This window comes from Dioscorea cayenensis, unplaced genomic scaffold, assembly GCF_009730915.1.
Source record: "Dioscorea cayenensis subsp. rotundata cultivar TDr96_F1 unplaced genomic scaffold, TDr96_F1_v2_PseudoChromosome.rev07_lg8_w22 25.fasta BLBR01000533.1, whole genome shotgun sequence".
Taxonomy (NCBI): domain Eukaryota; kingdom Viridiplantae; phylum Streptophyta; class Magnoliopsida; order Dioscoreales; family Dioscoreaceae; genus Dioscorea; species Dioscorea cayenensis.
This window is the reverse complement of record NW_024086924.1, coordinates 59,680-82,768: the sequence shown is the minus strand read 5'-3', so window position 1 is coordinate 82,768 and position 23,089 is coordinate 59,680.

The window sequence follows — 23,089 nt, the reverse complement described above, 5'->3', positions numbered from 1 at the left end:
GGATTTCCACATCACCTGTCCAGTGGCATGTGCAAGTGGATTATAATGCCACATGTGCCATCAGCCACCACGTCAGCCCCCTCTTCTTCTTCTTTCTTCTTTCAAATCTGAGAATCCTGAGAATCCATATCCTTCCTCTTCTTTTCATCTCACGTTCAAGAATCATGAGAATATAGAGCAAGTCCGTTGAAAGATCAAGGAGAGGAAGGTACTAAATTGTGAGTGATCATTCTGTCAAGAGCGGGTGTATGCTGGAAGGAAGGAAATCGCATTCGACTGCCGGGGAAGATAGATAGGGAGGAAGAAAGCCCTATAGCTCCAGACTGGGAGATCAAGATCCCTAAGAAGAAAGCCCCAACATATAGTAAGTAGTGTTTGACTTATGCTCAAAGTAACTTTGATTTGTGATTATTTGCTCGTAACTCCCACTGAATCAAAGCAAGCTATGAATACATAAATCTGAAACCTAATGAAAAACCAAGCTTTGAATACAAGCTCTGGAGTATCACAAATCAGTTGCTTTCATACTCGGGATCACACCCTTATAGAGCACTCACAATTCAACATGCTCTGGATTATCAAGATTCTCGAATGTGAGGAAGAAGAAGGAGAAGAAGGATTTGGATTCTCAGGACTTGGATTCTCAGATTTGATAGATGAAAATGAGAAAGAAGAAAGAAGAAAAAGAAGAAGGGGGCTGACGTGGTGGCTGATGTGGTGTTAGGATGGCACATGTGGCATTATAATCCACGTGGCACATGCCACTGGACAGGTGATGTGGAAATCCAGTAACCACGTTGGATTGCTGGCGTCCACGTCAGAATAAATTCACCGGAATCCTTTGGGTAGCATCTTTTTTAAACAAATTGAAAATGAGGGGACCATTTTGATACAAATTAAAATGTGGTACCCAAACTGATAATTGGCTATAATTTGGTGATCAACAGTAATATTTACACAACTAACCTATAATATTTTTAAAAAATATTCGTGAAAATTTATTGTTTAGTTTTTTAATATTTCACGAATTGATTTATATATATATATATATATTGAAAAATTTATTGTTTGGTTAGTTATTTCACAAATTAATATATATTATCTAAACATAGTATATTTTTTTTAAAAAATATTTGTAAAACCTTATTAATTATTTTTAGCCTTTTACATTTTTTAAATTGGTTATATAATAAAAAAAAATTGTAAAAATTTATTGTTTGGCAACTTGATTTTCTATAACTTAGTATATATATTATTAATATATGTATATATATATTAGAAAAATATTTATGAAAATCTACCATTAATATTTTTTTTAGAAAGGTGACAACCGCCGGAACCCAGGGACGAACACGTGGGGAGCAGCACTCACCACCGAATCTTGCCCTCACCTTGTGAGATGGGGATCGAACTCTGGGAGCCACGCTCGACACTCGAGACAAACACCCTACGCAAGGGACCTGATGCCAATAGACCTGTTTATATAGACTTTACAAAAAAAAAATCAATTAAAAAAATCAAATAAAAAAATATAGGAGGACCAAAATAAAAAAGTGTCACGGATTATGATGTGAAAAAAATAATATAATTTAAATTAAAAAAAAGAGTGAGAATATAATAATAAAAAAATATAAAAAAAAGGGAGTGGATAAAACTGGATTTTGAAATAAAAGTTTGAAATTTGAAAAAAAAAACATTTGAAAAAAGAAAAAAAAAATCTCTCGTACGACGGGGGGTGTTGAGGATTTCCGGGGAACATAAGGAAAAAAGACGAAAAAAAGAGAAGAAAAAAGAAGAAAGAAGACAGAGATCATTTTAGAAGAAAAAATAAAGAGAGAGAATAGAAAGGAAGGAGAAAAAGAAAATAGAGACAACGAGGGAAGAAGACGAAGAGTGAAGGGAAAGACATCGGATAGACGAGAAGATCAGATAGGTTCGAAAAGCTCAACAAGATCGAGAAACAATCATCGGGCCGACGGGAGGCGGCATTGACAACTTAAAAATATCTTAGGTATTATTTAATAAAAAGCTATATGAGAATGCTTATCTATGCGAAAGCCCATGATGATTTTAAAAAAAAATGCACGTATTTCATGCATGATGATTTTATCGCATTAAAATATATGCATGGTTTCTATGTATGGTGATTTCATTATAAAGAGACCTACATGCTTATTTTAGTACCCCATTAAACCCATCATGCTGCACATGCACATCTTTCTGTCTGCATGCCCATGTTCCACTATCCTTCCTTATTTTATTGTTCACCCGATTATAAGGTTTTATGTTGCATCCATGTTTGATGCGTGAGGATTGATAGAAAATGTTAGTAATTGATCATTCTATCCAAGTTATTTAATTCATCCGTATTTTAGATGTGGGGAGGCAAAAATAGGCGGAAAAAAAAAAAGATGCTTGATAGAATCTCTTTGGAAAAATATTGTGTTTTTAAAAAAAAGGGAAAAAGGAAAAGAAGAGCTCATAGGAACATTTAGGGTTGTCTGCAATCAACGTAGAGCAAAAAAAATGTGTACAGAAGGTTTGGGTTTATTTGTAATAAAAGTGGGGAAGTATAAAGCACTAAATTTTGAGGGTTTAGTAGCAAAAATCCTCAGGTAAAGTGAAAATGAAAAAATTAGGGTCAATTTGTGAAATTTGGCATAAAAAAAGGTTAAAATTATGGTTTATTTGCAAAATATGGTGCAATGTAAAAAAAAAGGAGGTTAGAGGGTCTAGTTGCATAAATCCTTAAATTTGTCGGAATTCAGAGGGATAATATGCAAAAATGTCATGAGGGGGTAGAATGCAAAAAAAAGAGGAAGAAGAAAGGGATTCTAAAGAAAGTTGAGGGCATTTTTGTACTTTTCATGAGTGATGAGTTTATTTGTGAGAAAAAGAAGAGATGAAAAATGAAGGATTAAAAAAAAGAGAGAAGGAAAATATGAAGAAAGATGAAAAAATGAATGAAGGATGAGTGAAAAAGAGAGAAGGCAAAAAATGAAGAAAGATGAAAAAAATGAATGAAGAATGAGAAAAAAAAAGAAGGAAAAAAATGAAGGAAGAGAAAAAGAGAAGATATGAAAATGAATGATGGATGAATTTGGTAAGGGTATTTTGGTAATTTTTCTTGCAGGACTTCCTCTTGAAATTTTCATAAAATTCCTCTCATTCCACCTTGAAGCCTTGGTTTTTCTTAGGGTAACGAGGAATTTTTCATGATTTCTCTCATTCCACCTTGAAGCCTTGGCTTTCTTGGGGTAACGAGAAATTTTTCATGATTTCTCTCATTCAACCTTGAAGTTTGACTTTTTTGGGGTAACGAGAATTTCTATGAAATTTCTCTCATTCCACCTTGAAGTCTTGACTTTCTTGGGGTAACGAGAAATTTTCCTGATTTCTCTAATTCTGAGAAATTTTTTTATAAGAAAAAATCAAACCCTCTCTTCAAGCTCACTTTGAGGTCTTTTGACACTCATTGAAGTAAAAAAAGTGAAATGAAAAGAAGAATGTAAAAAAATTCCTTGAAGTAAAAAAAAAGAAAAAGAAAGAAAAAATGAAAAGTTTACAAAAATATCTCTTGTCAACACTCATTAAAAAAAGAGAAGAGTTGACTCTTGTTGGAGTGAAAAGAAAAAAAAATCTTATCTTAAAATGAAAGGAAGGGTAAAAAATGAAAGTTTCATAAAAAAAATGATGATAAATAAAAAAAATGAATGAATGAAAATTTCCACAAAAAGAAGAAAAAAGAAAAAAAAATGTATCTCGTCAACATTCATTGGAAAAGTTAAGTTGACAAAGATTTTCTTGAAACCCATTACGAGGTCTCTTTCAAAAATGAGTTTGAGATCCATTTTAAAAGCAAGTCAAAATTATCAAGTTAATGACCTAACCATGTTGAGGGTCACGACTTAAAAAAAAATCCAATGCTCAAGGCTCAAAATCATCGAAGAGTCAAGATCTAAATATCATATAAACGACAAATGCAACTCTAAAGTTTTCAAGACACCAAGAAGTCAAAGGCTTGAGGAGTTTCACAAGTCAAGGAGCTGGAGATTTTACAAACACCAAGAGCCAATGTCTTCAGCGATAAAAGAAACAAAAGTGACCAAGTAGCCAACTCGTAAAGTAGAGTGGCCGCAACTTGAATTAAACTATGTGTCAAGACACAAACCCACATAAAAAAATCGAGCAGAGCCACATCCACAAAGCCAAAAGGATCGCCCGACATACTTTTAGTGAAGGAGCTAAGAGCATCAGTCAAGCAAAAAAAATTTGAAGAGCATGATAGGAATAGCTCTTTCGAAAAAATCTCTTGTTAAGCTCTCTTAGAGAATAGCTTTCTTACTTTTGTCTATGATCATGTGTTCACATGCATCTTTGAAATTAATAAAAAATTGTTATGTTTACTCAGTTACTTCTCATTCACACTTGTTTGTTAATCGGAGGTTCCCATGACATTGTCTGGGGTAATTAATATTAGGGGCTTACCCCTAATAGGAGTCATGAACCCGCAATCATCTGAAATATAAAAAAAAATTAAATTTTGATTTGTGATCCATGCTTTTAAACCAGTCATAATCCTAATTAAAGGTCGGGTGTAAAGAAAAGAGCCCACAAAGTCTGGCACGCCCGGTGGGACCCGACTTCTCCTCCCATCTTTGAAACAAAGTGTGAATGAGAAATTTTTAAAAAAAAAAGTAGATAAAAAAATAAGAAGAATCATCTAGTGTTGTTAATGTGACGTTTTCCTTTTCTGGATTTCGCAATGGCACCGACAAACAACACCAACAATGCGGCTGCACCATGCACCATTTTCCTTGGGGAAGGCACTCAGGTGAAGCTTCCCTATGCGTCCATTTACACAGGCGTTGCTGGAGCTGAAATTAAATTTGGGACTGTCTCGGAGTACGTTAATTTTGTGCCAAGCCCACCATCATCACCAACTGGAGTCCATGTCCCATGTTTGCCATCAAGGGGACGACGGTCGAATGTTATACCTCCTGCTGAAATCAAGGAGGATGTCTCTACTGTTAGAACATCTGTTTTCAATAGACTCACTTTTCCAAAGAGAGTCGTGAACATTAACAAAGAGGGAGGTGAGGAGGAGCCTTCACAAAATAGCATAATGAAAGGGGGCAGGCCACCAAAGTCCTACAATTCCAAGAGTACTTTTTCTAAGAAGATTTATAACAACTATACTTCCTACAGGAAGCTGCAAACTGAAAAGATGACACTGAGGGAGTTTTACCTTAGGAAAAGGAACTTACTCTCAGAATCACGAGCTTCCGTGTTTGATACGTTGGCACTGTCGAAGAAGCAAGCTTACAAGAAGACCACACCTTTTTATTCGCGTTCAAAGTTCCAATGGATAAGGAAGCAAGATGAGGAGATGGAAGACCTTGAAGTACACACTGTACGGGTAATTACTGAAGGGTCTGAACACCCGCCTGAGCCTGAGCGTCCCTTCACTAGGCTGAGAAAGAAGATAACAGTTGGTACAAGTGGCATGTAACAAGATGATTTTGATCAAGTATTACAAGAAAGGGCACAAGAAAGGGCAAAATCTTTTGCCCAAGCAGCTGGGTTTGAAACTCCTCCTAGGAGGAATAATGATTCAAGTGAGGAAGAAGATGACAATCTTATTTTTACATCAAACAAAGATCCAGTGTTTGCAAGATTAAAGAAGCAATTGGATCAATGAGAGAAAGATCACATATTTATGATGCAGACTGTTGCATTTTTAACTGGTGTGATATCTCGTTTGAGCGATCAAGTCCAGAATTTGCTCCATGATAATTCAAGGGTTCATAGGCAAGCACCATCCGTACAAGTTATCCAAGAAGAAGAAGATGATGAAAAAGAAGTTCTTGGGTTGCATGAGCAAGCTGGAACGTCGGCAGTGCCAGAGCCAATGATTTCTCGAGAAGAAGTACAAAAGATAGTTGCTGCACAATTAAAACAAGCCAAGGGTGCTACACTAAAAAGTGATGGTGACAAACCCTACTCAAGCTTTCATGATCAAGTGGCTTATTCTAAGGGATACAATGTTCCCAAGTTCAAGCAGTTTAATGGCTTAAGGAACCCTGATCAACATTTAGCTCATTTCATAACAGTATGTGGGGACACAAGCAACAACCCATCTTTGTTGTTAAGACAATTTGCCGCTAGTTTAACTGGGGTGGCTTTTGAATGGTATGCAAATCTACAATCTGAATCCATTCAGACATGGCAACAGATGAAAGACTCCTTTAGGGTCCGGTTCATCGGAATTACTGATAAAATCACTATAGCTGATTTGGCTAACACAAGGCAGAACAAGGATGAGAAGATCATAGATTATGTGATGAGATGGCGCAACTTGAGCATCAAGTGTGAGCAGCCACTTGATCAGATGCAAGCATTGGGGCTATTGGTGGGGAATATTGATAATTGGATGGCTCCATCTCTCAGCTCATCCGATATTCATACCTTCCAAGACTTAATCTATCAGGTCAAAAAATTAGAAAGAACTAGTCCAAGGGTAGTATCTGCAATGCAACCCACCAAAGTAGACAAAGAAAAAACAAGAAAACCAGAAGGTGTTAAGCATGTGGCCTTTGCAATTGATAAAGTAAAGGAGGGCACTACATCAGCAAATTATGATAAGCCAAAACCACCATCACTTGGGAGTGGAAGTGAACCACCCAAGCCTATAAGTTCTCTTCAAGAGAGGATGAGCAAAAAGTATTCTTTTAGAAGAGACAAAGTGATGAAAATATTCAAAGATGCATTGAAGGTCGGTTTGCAGTTGCCAGAAAGCAAGGGACCAGAAGAAACAGACAAGAAGGATCACCCAAATTTCTGTCCATATCACAAAATATTGGGTAATTCGATTGAGAACTGCTATGTATTTAAAGATTGGATTGAGCGGCAGTATCAGGAAGGGAAGATCACTTTATCTAAAAATGTATTGTTCGATCAACCAACAGAGCACACCAACTATGTGTCAGTTGCACTGCAAGCAAAAACTTTGTGCGGGCAAGATGCAGCGGGCGTATCAGAAGGCATGCAAGCTGAGGGAGAATTTCAAGTTCCCAAGGAGCCTGCTCCTCTTGGAGTTCCGGAAGGCTTATGGGAAATTTTCATCTCAAAGAAGTCAAGAAAAATGTTGAAGAAGTTGGGAGAGCTCCCTGGTATCAAGTGGCGGAGAGCTCAAGAACCCGATGAGAAGCCCAAGCAAAAAGCCAAGAAGAATAAGAAGATCAAGAACAAGAAAAAGAAACATAAGCAAGTGAGGCTTACTGAATTCCATCATAAGAAGTCAATTATTGAGGAATATATTGACTCCTTGGAAGATTATCAGCAAAAGGAGAGAGCCCTAATTACATTAGGTGATTATTTCCCTAATGAGGTTAAGGAGCTACTCTCAGACTTGGACGAGTCTTAAGATAAAGAGCCCATGGTTGAGACTTGTCGAGTTATTACCATATATAAAGAAGAAGCAAGGGATGATGTTGATGATGAAGATGAACTTGAGCTATGCTATCCAGATGAGGATGATTTTGTACCTGAGCAGTTATATGATCGATGTGGGAGACCATATGTGAGTAAAAAGTAGAAAAAGAAACAAGCTTTTAAGGAAAGGGTTCGAATGGCGAATGCGAGGTTGCAGGAAGCTTCAACACAATCTTATCAAGCAAACCAACATTATCCAAAGGAGAAATCAAGAAGAGCACCTAAGTATAAAATACATAGAAAGGTGATGCCATATGAAGAAATTTCATCCTTCATCAAAGAGGTGACATATGACCTCACTCATCGAAAGCCACATATTCCAAATAGTGATGCCCCTTGGAATGAGTCTGGGATCATAAAACCTGTGAATCTTTATTTTTGTCAAGAGGAGACACATCCTCAATATAGTGAAGATAGAAGAGCTGACATGGAGGAAGGAGAAGAATCTCAACTTATAAGCAATGTAAGATATGGGAGCTTTTCCATAAGAAGAGATAAAATGCAAGAATTATTTCAGAAGATGGTGGAAGAAGGGGTGTTGCTTCTAAAGAAGAGAAGGGATGCTACAACAAATATGAAAAATCATCCTAAGTATTGTCCTTTTCATCATCTGATAGGGCCTAGAAGATTGTAATGGTTTCAAGAGCTGGTTACATAAAGTACTCAAGTCGGGTGCTATAAACCTACCTGAGGAGTGTTTTGAGATGTCAGGTACTTGCTATGCCTTAACAATCAAAGGAAGGCATGGTAATGGGTGCATCCACCAAGATGAGGAGGAGGAGCCTCGAATGATTAATAACGTGCGAAGGCTTCTTGAGCAAGCACGTGGCACTAAAGATAAAGGGAATAAGAAAGTGATTGATGTCAATGAAGATATTGTGCAGCCAGGCAAGACTTCTACTTCGAAGACACAAGACTATAATATCACTGCCCATTTGAAGAAAATTCCAGCTCAGCTAAGTGTTTTTGATGCGCTGATGATGTCACAGGAGCTTAGAGACACATTGATCCATGTCTTGCAAAACCCAGAAGAATATCAAGCTTATTTTGCTGAAGCTCATATGACAGAAGCTCTCTAGGCATTTGGTTCTCCGGCGATTAATTTCTCAGAGAAGGACTTGTTGTTGGGGACAAGAGAGCACAATAGACCCTTGTATGTTAGTGGGTCTTGTGATGGGACAAGTGTTAATCGAATCCTCATTGATCCAGGCTCATCAGTAAATCTGATGACATTAAAGACTTTGCATGCCCTGGCATTGGAGACATATCACCTATCAGCTGAAAAGATTGTTGTCCAAGGCTTTAACCAGCATAGTCAAAAGGCCCTTGGGTCAATTACTCTCCCTTTTAAAATTGGGAAGCTGACATCAGATGTGAAGTTTCATGTTATCAACACTGATGCTTCCTATAGAGCATTGTTGGGAAGACCATGGCTACATGAAAATTATGTGGTTCCTTCCACTTTGCACCAATGTTTGAAGTATATAAAAGATGATGATGTATACCGCATAGATGGGGAGATTCAACCGTTTGGTGTGCATGAAATCAACTATGAGGATGCAAGGTATTTTGTGGATACACCAAAAGGGGGGCAAGCTTTCTGCAGCCAAAGATGATGCTCTCATAAAAGTTACTAAAACTACCAAGCTCACTCAGAAGAAGGTTTCATTTCTGCCTTTGAAACCGCACTTTGGAAGTGACATAGAGTCTTCCGAAGAAGAAAATGATCATGAAGACATACAAATCACTCACTCAATTACTTGTCGTCACAAGAGGAGCCGACATGTTGGAAGTGATGGTTCTGAGGGAGAAGAAGTTTCATTCCTACCAATTAAAAAAGAAAAAGATGATGATGAAGTTCCGGTTGAAAGCTCTCTGTATGTTACAAGAATATTGGAGGGCCTTTACAAAGCTCTGAATGAGTTGCATGTTAACTCGGTAGAGCGACTCATTACCTTCTATGTGCCTTCTCGCCATCAAGAGGAGAGAGGGATTCTCTTCTATAAGTCTGATCCCAATAAATCTGATGATGAAGATATTTTGATGAGCAAACCGATGGAAGATGAAGAACCTTGGCCTTTGAGGATTCCAAACTACTATCCTCCTAAGCTAAGGAAGTTGACAAAGCAAGCTGGAATTAGTTTGAAGCACTCACAAGACAGGCATATTCTCTTTGAAAGGCTTTGGCATCCTTTCAAAATTGCTATGCAAGGCCAAGGCTTGAGCAAGAGGGGTCTTGGGTTTCAAGATGAGCAAGTATGTGAATGTCGCATGGTGTCAGCTATTGAAGGGTCGGGTACAAGAGATGAAGATCCAGCTGAGGAAGTATCAGATGATCACTTCGTGAAAGATATAAAATTGAAGGATGCGCCCCCTGAGTTTGAAGATGGAGGGAAAGCTACAATTGATGAGTTGGTAGAAATCAACTTGGGAAGTGAGGACGATCCTAAACCCACTTTTTTAAGTGCACAACTAGCTCAAGAAGAGAAAGAAGCCATTCAAAGCATTCTTGTGGAGTATATTGACTGCTTCGCATGGAGCTATAAGGAGATGCCAGGGCTTGACACAGAAGTAGCAGTGCAAAAGCTCGCCATTGACCCAAATTTTCCACCAGTAAAATAAGCACCAAGAAAGATGAAGTTTGATCTCGAGGAGAGTGTCATTGAATAAACCAAGAAACTAATCGAAGCTGGTTTCATAAGGGAGGAAAAGTACCCTAATTGGATTGTCAGCATAGTGTCTGTCAAGAAGAAGAATGGGCAAATCAGAATATGTGTGGACTTTAGGGACTTAAAAAAAGCATGTCCCAAAGATGATTTTCCACTACCTGTCATGGAGATCACTTTCTCTTATGAGATGCTTTTTCTTTATGGATGGTTTCTCTGGGTACAACCAAATCAAGATGGACCTAGAGGATGAAAAGCATACTGCGTTCCGAACAATAATAGGCATCTACTGCTACAAAGTTATGCCGTTTGGACTAAAGAATGCGGGGGCAACATATCAAAGAGCCATGACAAAAATTTTTGATGATTTGATTCACCAGGTCGTGGAGTGCTATGTAGACGATTTGGTAGTGAAGACACAATCAAGAGATCGACACCTCAACGACTTGAGAACGGTGCTTGATCGCATTAGAAAATATAACTTGAAGATGAATCCTATGAAATGTGCATTTGGGGTATTGTCTAGAAATTTCCTTGGATTTATCGTGAGGCACCGAGGAATAGAGATTGATCCCTCCAAAATTAAGGCAATCATAGAAATGCCACCTCTAAAGACATTGAAGCAGCTGAGGTCCTTTCAAGGGCATCTTCCATACATTCGAAGGTTCATTCCCAATCTTTCAGGCAGGTGTAAGCCATTCTCAAAGCTGGTGAAAAAGGATGTTCCTTTTAAGTGGGCCGATGAATGCCAAACTGCTTTTGAAGAAATCAAACGCTACTTACTGAGTCCCCCAGTGTTAGCAGCACCAATTGTAAGAAAACCATTGATCTTATACACAACAACCTTGGATGGATCCCTTGGAGCTCTACTAGCCCAAGAAAATGAAAAAATGAAGGAGAATGCCCTATACTACCTTAGTAGAATGTTGGTGGGTGCTGAAAACAAATATACACCAATAGAGAAGCACTATCTCTCCTTGATGTTTGCAGTAAAGAAGCTTCGACATTATTTGCTCACACATAAAGTTATTCTTATCTCAAGAATAGACCCACTCAAGTACTTGATGACCAGACCACTACTTACTGGAAGATTAGCGAAATGGCATTGATACTCATAGAGTTTGACATAACTTATACTCCACAAAAAGCAATCAAAGGTCAAGCAATGGCAGATTTTCTTGCGGCGCATCCTTTGCCCGATGAATCTCCCTTGAGATGTGATCTCCCTGATGAAGAGACCTTGGCAATCAAAGAGGGAAAACAATGTTGGCAGATGTACTTCGATGGAGCTTCTTCGATACAACCAGCTATTAGACCCAAAATTCCCCAAGTTAGAGCTGGTATTGGACTTATCTTCATTTCTCCTAAAGGTGGGATCCTGAGATACTCTCTTTCTTTGTTGAAGCCATGTACTAACAATGAAGCAGAATATGAAGCTCTTATTGCTGGATTGGAGCTAGCAGTCAATATGGGGGTTCAAAGCTTGCATGTATATGATGATTCATAACTCATTATAAATCAAGTTGAAGGAAGTTTCAAGACTCATAAGCAAGAACTCCTTCAGTATCATCAGAGAGTTATTGAATTGTTGAAGCAAATTCCTGATGTTAAGCTGGAGAGAGTTTCCAGGTCGATTAATGGAAAAGCAGATAGTTTAGCCAAATTGGCAAAAGAGTTTGCTGATCCAGATCAAGAGGAGATCCAAGTTACCATTCGAAACAGGCGAGTATTGAGTTCATGCTTTGATGAAAAATTAGACAACAAGAAGCTCAGAAAAAAAGAAGTTCTGACAGTGGCTGAAGATGATTGGAGAGAGCCTTTCATTAAATACTTAAAGTATAGCGAACTCCCAGATAAAAAGTCTCAAGCTACGCAGTTAAAGAAAAGGGCGATGAGGTTTACCCTTGTTAATGATGTTCTTTATCGAAGATCATATGATCAACTCCTGCTAAGATGTCTCTCGAAGGAGGAGTCTGAAGAAGTCATACATGAGGTTCATTCTGGTATTTGTGGAGCTCACCAGTCGGGACCAAAGATGTGGTTGAAGATTAAACATATTGGGTACTATTGGCCAAGCATGATTAACGATTGCCTACAATATGCAAGACGGTGCAAACTATGCCAAGCCCATGGGGATTTCATTCATCAACACCCCAATCCTTTACACCCTACAATCTCTTCATGGCCTTTTGAGATGTGGGGGACTGATGTGATAGGCCCTATTGAGCCTCTATCGTCAAGAGGGCATCGCTTTATATTAACTGCCACTGATTATTTTTCACGATGGGCGGAAGCCGTTCCTTTAAAGGAAGTAAAGGCGGAGAATATCATCAAATTATTCAAAGACCATGTGCTATATAAATTTGGAACACCTCGAAGGATCATCTCTGACAACGGGCGAGCATTCCAAAGTTTCAAGGTTGGAAGGTTTGCTCAGCATCACAAAATAGATTGGAGGTATTCCTCTATCTATAATGCTAGAGCAAATGGTCTTGCAGAAGCATTCAATAAAACATTATCCAAATTGTTAAAGAAAGCATTTTTGAAAAGTCAAAGGGATTAGCACGAAAGGCTTCCTGAAGTTTTATGGGCATACCGGACTACATACCGAACACCAACTCAATCAACACCATACTCGTTGGTTTTTGGTACAGAAGTTGTTCTTCCACTTGAAGTCCAAATTCCATCTTTAAGAATTGCCTTACAAAATGAACTCACAAATGAAGATAGAGTTCGCTTGCGTTTGGATGAGCTTGATGCTTTGGATGAAAGAAGGCTAGAAGCCCAACAGAATCTTGAAGTCTATAAAGCAAGGATGGCTCGAGCTTACAATAAGATGGCTCGCATTCGAACTTTCGAGAAAGGGGAGATGGTATGGGTGTTAAGAAGACCGATCATCACCAACAAGCATGCTGGGGGCAAGTTCAAGTCAAATTGGGAAGGCCCGTACATCATAGAGGTTGTCTACCAAGGTGGAGCTTATCAGCTAGTCGACGCCGATGGAAGGAGACCTATGCCACCCATCAATGCGCGTTTTTTGAAAAAATATTATCCATGATGTACATGTAATGCATGATATGGAAATGCTGAAAAAAAACAAAAAGAAAAAACCAAAAAAAAATTCCAAAAAAAAAGAAAAAGAAAATAAAACAAAACAAGAAAAAAAATTAAGGAAAAAAAAGGGGAAGAACTTTGTGTTTGCCTATGACGAAATGTCCAGTGCTCTGGTTTGAGCAGGTTGGTCAAGCATGATATATGCTTCTCGAGGCAAATTACGAGTTCTATTATCTTGTTTCTCTTTTCCATTTGAATAAAAGCATATTGTAAAAAAAATTGTGTTTGCTCATGACGGAACATCCAGTGCTCTTATTTGAGCAAGTCGGTCAAGCATGATATATGCTTCTCGAGGTAAAACACACATTCTATCATGTTGTTTTTTTTTATCAAATTGAATAAAAATACCATGAATTTTGAAATGATTCTTGTAAAGTTCGTTCTAAGAGATTACATGCAAATCTTATAAGAAGCTATAAGATCAAGTAAGGAAAGAAAAAGAAAGAAAAAAACCAAAAATCAAAAAGGAAAAAAAAGGGAGGAACAATCAAGGAAATAAGGAAGTTGGAAGGCAAAATTTGCAGTTTTTCATAAAAGAGCTATTTTGATCAAGTAGCTCATCGGGTATCCAGATCAGCTCTGATCATTATGAAATTTTAACCACATCGTAAACACATGACAATAGTCAATACGGACGGTTGAAATTAAATTTAAAGTTTTGATGATTTTTAAAGAAATTTAAACATCAAGCTAAGATTCAGAAAATTTGTCCTCCAAAGACCGAAGTTGATCAAAGTTTAATCAGACAATGAAAACTTCTCTGATTAATCTAAAATTTTATTGAATCTTTGAGACATCATGATGTTTCATGTGAACGGTTATGATTATATTTTAAGTTTGGAAAATTTCAAAACAAATTCGTGACTCAACAGTGAAATCCATTGATAATCATCATGGAAATTACTTGTAATCAAGTTGATGATCGAATGGTTAAATATTTTGGGATATTTTTGGAAATATTTGTACTTGTTCATAACGTTATCATTTTCAATATGGACGGTGGAGATTAATTTTAGAGTTAATTTTACTTCCTACAAAAATCCATGAGTTTAAATCAGATTTTATTAAGTATGGTGGTCTCCATTATTGATTTTTAAGTTGATGAGTAGATGGTTGGAAGGAAAAAATCACCTCAAGTTTTTTTAAACAAATTACAAATCTTTGGGTCGCTCGCTCGTACCTTCCTCCCACAACTATTGTGTGTTAGGAAGTTACAAGGGGGGCATTTGTTTATATAGACTTTACAAAAAAAATCAATTAAAAAAAAAGAATCAAATAAAAAAATTATAGGAGGACCAAAATAAAAAAGTGTCACGGATTATGATGTGAAAAAAAATAATAATAATTAAAAATTTTAAAAAACGAGTGAGAATATAATAATTAAAAAAATATAAAAAAAAGGAGTGGATAAGACTGGATTTTGAAATAAAAGTTTGAAATTTGAAAAACTTGAAAAAAGAAAAAAAAATCTCTCGTATGACGGGGGGTGTTGAGGATTTTCGGGGAACAGAAAGAAAAAAGACGAAAAAAGAGAAGAAAAAAGACAGAGAGCATTTTGGAAGAAAAAAAAAGAGAGAGAATAGAAAGGAAGAAGGAGAAAAAGAAAATAGAGACAAAACGAGGGAAGAAGACGAAGAGTGAAGGGAAAGACATCAGATAGACGAGGAGATCAGATAGGTTCGAAAAGCTCAATAAGATCGAGAAACAATCATCGGGCCGACGGGAGGCGGCATTGACAACTTAAAAATATCTTAGGTATTATTTAATAAAAAGCTATATGAGAATGCTTATCTATGCGAAAGCCCATAATGATTTAAAAAAAATGCACGTACTTCATGCATGATGATTTTATCGCATTAAAATATATGCATGGTTTCTATGTATGGTGATTTCATTATAAAGAGACCTACATGCTTATTTTAGTACCCCATTAAACCCATCATGCTGCACATGCACATCTTTCTGTCTGCATGCCCATGTTCCACTATCCTTCCTTATTTTATTGTTCACCCGATCATAAGGTTTTATGTTGCATCCATGTTTGATGCGTGAGGATTGATAGAAAATGTTAGTAATTGATCATTCTATCCAAGTTATTTAATTCATCCGTATTTTAGATGTGGGGAGGCAAAAATAGGCGGAAAAAAAAAGAAAAAAAAAGATGTTTGATAGAATCTCTTTGGAAAAATATTGTGTTTTTAGGGGAAAAAAAGGAAAAAGAAGAGCTCATAGGAACATTTAGGGTTGTCTGCAATCAACGTAGAGCAAAAACAAATGTGTACAGAAGGTTTGGGTTTATTTGTAATAAAAGTGGGGAAGTATAAAGCATTAAATTTTGAGGGTTTAGTAGCAAAAATCCTCAGGTAAAGTGAAAATGAAAAAATTAGGGTCGATTTGTGAAATTTGGCATAAAAAAAGTTAAAATTATGGTTTATTTGCAAAATATGGTGCAATGTAAAAAAAGGAGGTTAGAGGGTCTAGTTGCATAAATCCTTAAATTTGTCGGAATTCGGAGGGATAATATGCAAAAAAATGTCATGAGGGGGTAGAATGCAAAAAAGAAGAAGAAAGGGATTCTAAAGAAAGTCGAGGGCATTTTTTTGTACTTTTTCATGAGTGATGAGTTTATTTGTGAGAAAAAAAGAAGAGATGAAAAAAATGAAGGATTAAAAAGAGAGAGAAGGAAAAATATGAAGAAAGATGAAAAAAATGAATGAAGGATGAGTGAAAAAAAGAGAAGGCAAAAAAATGAAGAAAAGATGAAAAATGAATGAAGAATGAGAAAAAAAGAAGGAAAAATGAAGGAAGAGAAAAAAAGAGAAGATATGAAAAATGAATGATGGATGAATTTGGTAAGGGTATTTTGGTAATTTTTTTCTTGCAGGACTTCCTCTTGAAATTTTCATAAAATTCCTCTCATTCCACCTTGAAGCCTTGGTTTTTCTTAGGGTAACGAGGAATTTTTCATGATTTCTCTCATTCCACCTGGAAGCCTTGGCTTTCTTAGGGTAACGAGGGATTTTTCATGATTTCTCTCATTCCACCTTAAAGCCTTGGCTTTCTTGGGATAACGAGGAATTTTTCATGATTTCTCTTATTCCACCTTGAAACCTTGGCTTTCTTAGGGTAACGAGGAATTTTTCATGATTTCTCTCATTCCACCTTGAAGCCTTGGCTTTCTTGGGGTAACGAGAAATTTTTCATGATTTCTCTCATTCCACCTTGAAGTTTGACTTTCTTGGGGTAACGAGAAAATTTTCTATGAAATTTCTCTCTTTCTACCTTGAAGTTTAACTTTCTTGGGGTAATGAGAAATTTTCCTGATTTCTCTAATTCCGAGAAATTTTTTTATAAGAAAAAATCAAACCCTCTCTTCAAGCTCACTTTGAGGTCTTTTGACTCTCATTGGAGTAAAAAAAGTGAAATGAAAAGAAGAATGGAAAAAAATTCTTTGAAGTAGAAAAAGAAAAAGAAAAGAAAAATGAAAAAGTTTACAAAAAAATATCTCTTGTCAACACTCATTAAAAAAAGAGAAGAGTTGACTCTTGTTGGAGTGAAAAGAAAAAAAAAATCTTTTCTTGAAATGAAAGGAAGGGTAAAAAATGAAAGTTTCATAAAAAAATGATAATAAATAAAAAAATGAATGAATGAAAATTTCCACAAAAAGAGGAAAAAAGAAAAAAATGTAACTCGTCAACATTCATTGAAAAAGTTAAGTTGACAAAAGTTTTCTTGAAACCCATTACGAGGTCTCTTTCAAAAATGAGTTTAAGATCCATTTTAAAAGCAAGTCAAAATTATCAAGTTAATGACCTAACCATGTTGAGGGTCACGATTTAAAAAAAAAATCCAATGGTCAAGACTCAAAATCATCGAAGAGTCAAGATCTAAATATCATATAAACGACAAATGCAACTCTAAAGTTTTCAAGACACCAAGAAGTCAAAAGCTTGAGGAGTTTCACAAGTCAAGGAGCTGGAGATTTTACAAGCACCAAGAGCCAATGTCTTCAGCGATAAAAAAAAAGGTGACCAAGTAGGTAACTCATAAATGTAGAGTGGCCGCAGCTTGAATTAAACTATGTGTCAAGACACAAACCCACATAAAAAAATCAAGGAGAGTCACATCTACAAAGCCAAAAGGATCGGCCGACATACTTTTAGTGAAGGAGCTAAGAGCATCAGTCAAGCAAAAAAAATTTGAAGAGGATGATAGGAATAGCTCTTTCGAAAAAATCTCTTGTTAAGCTCTCTTAGAGAATAGCTTTCTTACTTTTGTCTATGATCATGTGTTTACATGCATCTTTGAAATTAATAAAAAATTGTTATGTTTACTCAGTTACTTCTCATTCACACTTGTTTGTTAATCGGAGGTTCCCATGACATTGTCTGGGGTAATTAATATTAGGGGCTTGCCCCTAATAGGAGTTATGAACCCGCAATCATTTGAAATATAAAAAAAAAATTAAATTTTGATTTGTGATCCATACTTTTCAACCGGTCATAATCCTAATTAAAAGCTGGGTGGAAAGAAAAGAGCCCACAAGACCAAATGGTCATTGGTAGAGGGGGGCACGGGTCGGGTAACCGGGCCCGGCGGGTCCGGGTCAGACTTTGGCCGACCCGGAACCGGCCCGGCTAGCGATCTTCGGGACCAGTGTCCGGGTTGGGCCTCGGGCTGGTTACGGGTCACCTTCCGGTGACCCGGACCCGGCCCGGACAAAGAAGAAAAAACCGGCGAGTCGGAGCCAAAACCCGCCGGTTCACGGGTCAGCCTACCGGTTTTTCAAAATTAAATCATAAAATTTTAAAAAGAATAACTTATAAATATAAAAAATATAGAAAACTTAAAAAAAATTAAAACATTGGGAAATTACTTAAAAAAGAAGTTAAACCACCTACAAAATTAACAAACAAAACCAAGAGAATGAGAGATGTAATCCCTAAAAATAATATAATAAAAATAAAAATAACTAAAAAGAAGAGAGAGATGCTTAAAAAAACATTGATGAAGATGAAGAGTTTCACTTCAAGGTTCATCTTTTTCAAGAAAAAAAAACAAACAGCTTGGTGAGTTTTTACTTTGGTTTATTCTTCTCTTTGTTGTTGATCTCATCATCCATGTTCATTATTTACACCCCTCTCATATAAAGAAAACAAAAATAGAAACGAACAAACTAACTCATGCCCAAAAAATATACCTCACAAAAACCATAAAAAAATTATTACAAAGTAAATAACTGAAAAATAAAGAAAAATGAGAGAGACATTAAAGAGAAAAAATCATCATAAAAAGAGAAAAAAATAAATAAAAAAATAAATAAAAAGAAAAAGGGAGTTTCATGAGATTTGGATCTTATGTCTTCACTTCCTCCATCCTTGTTCATCACTCCCACGTACACCCAAACCCATCCAAAGAAAGATTCATGACCAAAACCAAAAAGAAAGAAGGGCATGAGAATTGAGAAAGATGGGGAAAAGAAATCTCATTTTTTTGAGAAACATGAGCTGCAGCCTATATATATATATATATATATAAAAAAACAAATGAGAGAAAGGATTAGATGGGCGGCATGTGGGGTGGGCTGGGGGATGGCAAAACCTAAAAAGGTTAAAGCTACCTTCTTGAAAATTGAACTTTGTTTTTTTTTGTTAAACTATAAAAAAATAGAAAAATTAGATGTAATTACATATAATAAGAAAATAATATTTTGCATATGTGTATATCGGAATCTAATGTATTGTATTGTCAATTTTTTTTTAATTTTATGTTTTTTTAATTAATGAACCTCCATGAATAAAAAAATAAAATAAATACATATACAAATATGATAGTAATATTTAAATAATTTAAATAATTTAAATAAAAGCTATAATGTTATGACTTGCACTTAATTTGGTGATTAATCAAATTAAGTTGCCTACGTATCCTCTTGGGTGTAAGAGGAATCAAAGCCAACGTAGTTCTTTTACATTAGACTGGAGTTATCACCCAATTACCTATTCATCGGCGTCAACTTCTAGCTCTTGCTCAGTGTCGGGGGTCGTTGTTGTGCTCATCATGTTATCGGTGAAGAAAAAATCACTAGCTTATGGACTTCCCATCTCTGCTTCTTGTTGTCGAATTTGTGCACACTTCCAATCATCTGTGCAAACTTGAATTTCAATGTTTGACGCCGACAATTGTGAACGTGTTGTGTCCAACATGTTTCCACTCGCACTGAAAGTCTGCTCGCACGCTACTGTAGATATAGGGCATGCAAAAATATCCTTTACAATTAATGAAATAATAGGATACGGATTTCCATTTCCTTGCCACCAGTGAAGAATGTCGAAGGTCATATCTACATTCATATCTTCAGAGAACCGAAAGGTAGTGTTCAAGTACAGATCGACCTCAGTGTACTGTGAACCCCTAGGCTTCTTCTTTGCTTGCTTTTGCCGAAATGATTCTCCCCCGCTACTGCTGGATTGTCCTATCGCCTCAGTTGTAACCTGTGGAATTACATGGCCATAACGAGAGCAATAGCTCTCATATAATTCAAAGAGTTGTGACTTAACATTACCCACAATTGCACTAACATCTATAAAGATGTCCGACTCCGATGCATACCATTGGGTCTCTAACTCACTCATGGCCCATGATTGAGAATCATGACCTCCATTGAACCCTAAGAACTTATAATAAGCTTCTAAATATGCAGATAAACCTTCTAATTTCTGTCTAGGATCTAAAACAAATGCAACTAAAGCAATATGAGGTATGTCTCTATAATAGCTCAACCACTTAGCCTTCATGTCCATAAGACCCATAATTAATTGAGCATCTAATCTAAACTTCCACAATTGTTCAGCAATATCAACAACGCCATATAAGAATAAATGTGCAGTTGAAAAATAAACTTGCGAAAATAAATTTGTACATGTATTAAACACAGAAAGTAAATCCATAACTCTAGTAGCAATATTCCATTGATATTCAAATAAACTAAAACCAGGCAAAGCTTCATTAACAAAAGCAGTCAACAATGTTTTATAAGGAAATGTCGCATTAAGAAGTCGATAAGTAGAGTTCCATCTAGTCTTAACATCTTTCGGGAATTTTTTTGCTCTCATGTTATTTGCTCTACAATAACGAGACCACTGTTTCATGAGAGTCATGTTCCTTCCTATATATGATACCACATCTCTAATTGGTCCTACAAATTGTTTCAGGGACTCTAGCCCGGTTTGCACACATAAGTTTAATACATGACAAGCACATCTAATATGAAAATATTTGCCCCCACATGAAGGTCTCAAATATTCTTCTAAAGGTCTAATTGAGGCAGTATTAGCAGAAGCATTATCAAACGAAATTGAGAAAATCTTAAAAGTTAAGTCATATTCTTCGATGATTCCACGGATCATTCTATAAATGTTATTAGCGGTATGAGCCTCATTGAATACCCTAAAAGCAATGACTCGCTTTTGGATATTCCACGAGTCATCAGTCCAATGTGTTGTAATACCCATAAAAGAATTTTCATGGAATACATCAGTCCATATATCAGAACATAAAGAAATAGAAGAAGTAGTAGTGTGAAAATACTCACAAAGTTGTTCTTTACCGTGTTTGTAATGTTTGAAAAGTGTTCTTTGAATAGTCCTCCTTGAAACTTTTTTGCATGCCGGTTGTAATGTCTCATTGATGCATTCTTGCACTTGGCATCGCTCAGCAAAATTGAATGGTAAGTGCTCCACAGAAATTGTCTCCGCGATTTTATCCCTATATCTTGGTTGAGAAAACGTAAATAAAGAAGAGTGAGAACCCGTACCTTCATCTACTGCAAATTGGATTTGAGATTGTGTCTGAGGATGTCCTAATTTGTCGGGATGCTTTTTTTCCAAATGTCTAGTAAATGTGCCATACCCTCCTCCCTTGCTATGCTTAAATTCGGAATTACAATAATTACATTTAGCATGGGTTACAGTACCATGATTATTATACATTTTTGTAAAATGCACTTTAAAAATGTCTGATTTAGGGGTAGATTCTTTTATGGGATTTGTTTCTCCGGCCTCTGAAGGACAGCTTGACACTTTGAATCGTTTGATAAAACTTTAAAAAAAATATGAGCTTGTATAGATAGTCATTGGTGCATTAGAACCTCTTATATAGAGGAAGAATGAAAACAAACTTGAAATTAAAAATGATTTGAATTAATAATAGAAAAATATTAAGTTGTCAGTGACTCAATGAGCCGTTACTCCATTTAACATTATCAGAGCAAGTTGGTTTTTTTTAATATTTTTTTCAAAAATAAATAGTGATTATATTTATAGATGTTCAGAAAGGTTGGTGTTAGTTATTAATAGTTTTTAAAAAAATGCATATTAATGTCAATAGAGTGTTTGATGGTCAGTGACTACTCAGTGGTCACATGCAGCACAATGGAAATATTTTTTATTTTTTTAAAAAAATTTAAAAATAGATAATAATTAAATGATTTTTGTGAAATAAATTTTAAAAATATCTTAATAAATGTTGAGATTAATAGTTTTTTTAAAAACGCATATTAATGGCAATGGAGTGTTTGATGGTCAGTGACTTAGTGGTCACATGTAGCACAGTGGAAATATTTTTTTATTTTTAAAAATTAAAAAATAGGTAATAATTAAATGATTTTTGTTAAATAAATTTTAAAAATATCTTAATAAATGTTGAGACAAATTAAAATAATTTATACTAACTAAATATAAATTAAAAACCTGCATTTAATTTATTTCCTAATAAACCTAATTAAATTAAATTATTTAGATATTTTTTAATATAAAATAAATCAAAATTCATATAATTCTTCCACTTTAAATCAAAGTTTACAAGCAAAATTTATACATTTTTTAAAAAATAATAATATTTTTATTTATTATTATGTTATCAACATAATCCAATAGCATTAAGGTTTTTTTATGTATGAAATTAAACAATGGATTAGAGATAGATTTCAAATCTTTAAATGTTTTGATGATGAATATTTTATTTATATTATATAATTTATTATTTAATAAAATTAATTATTTAAAAATTATCATGATTTTTCTATGGTCTCATTTTTATTAAATTTTGGTCTAACTCATCATGTTATTAGTGAAAAAATAACTAACTTATGGACTTCTTAACTCTATTATTTATTGTCTAATTTAAACACAATTCTAATCCTCATGGGAACTTGTAATTTATCCGATCATCCATTGCTTATTACATCTTAATACATACATATATATTCCACATCCTATAGGTAGAATTTTTATAGCTCAAGTGGATGGTCTGTATTTTGTTTGCCAACAAGTGTTGGGTTCCATTCTTACAAACAACCATTTTTTTTAAAAAATTCTAAAATTACTTAAATTAATATAAAAACCGGTGGGTTGACGGGCCCAGCCTGGCGGGTTGGCCCGCCAAGTAACGGGTTCGAAAAACTTTGACCCGTAACCGGGCCGCTACAGTGCGGGCCGGTTACGGGTCACTGACCCGGCGGGTTTAAACGGGCCGGGCTGGGCAAAAAAACAGCCCGTGCCCCCTCTAGTCGTTGGCATTAATACTTGTCCTTTAAAAAAAAATTTTGGCCCCTTCTAAAAAAATTTCCTAGCTCCACCCCAGCAATTGTGGTACGAACAAATGTTAGGTTTGTCATTGATGTTTTTTTTTTATATGACATAGTTTTATTTAAATATTATTTAAAAATAAGAAAATAAATAAATAAGTAAAAAAAATTTAAAGATCTATAATAATTTTTTAAAAATTTATTTACAAAAATTTATTCTTTAATCTAT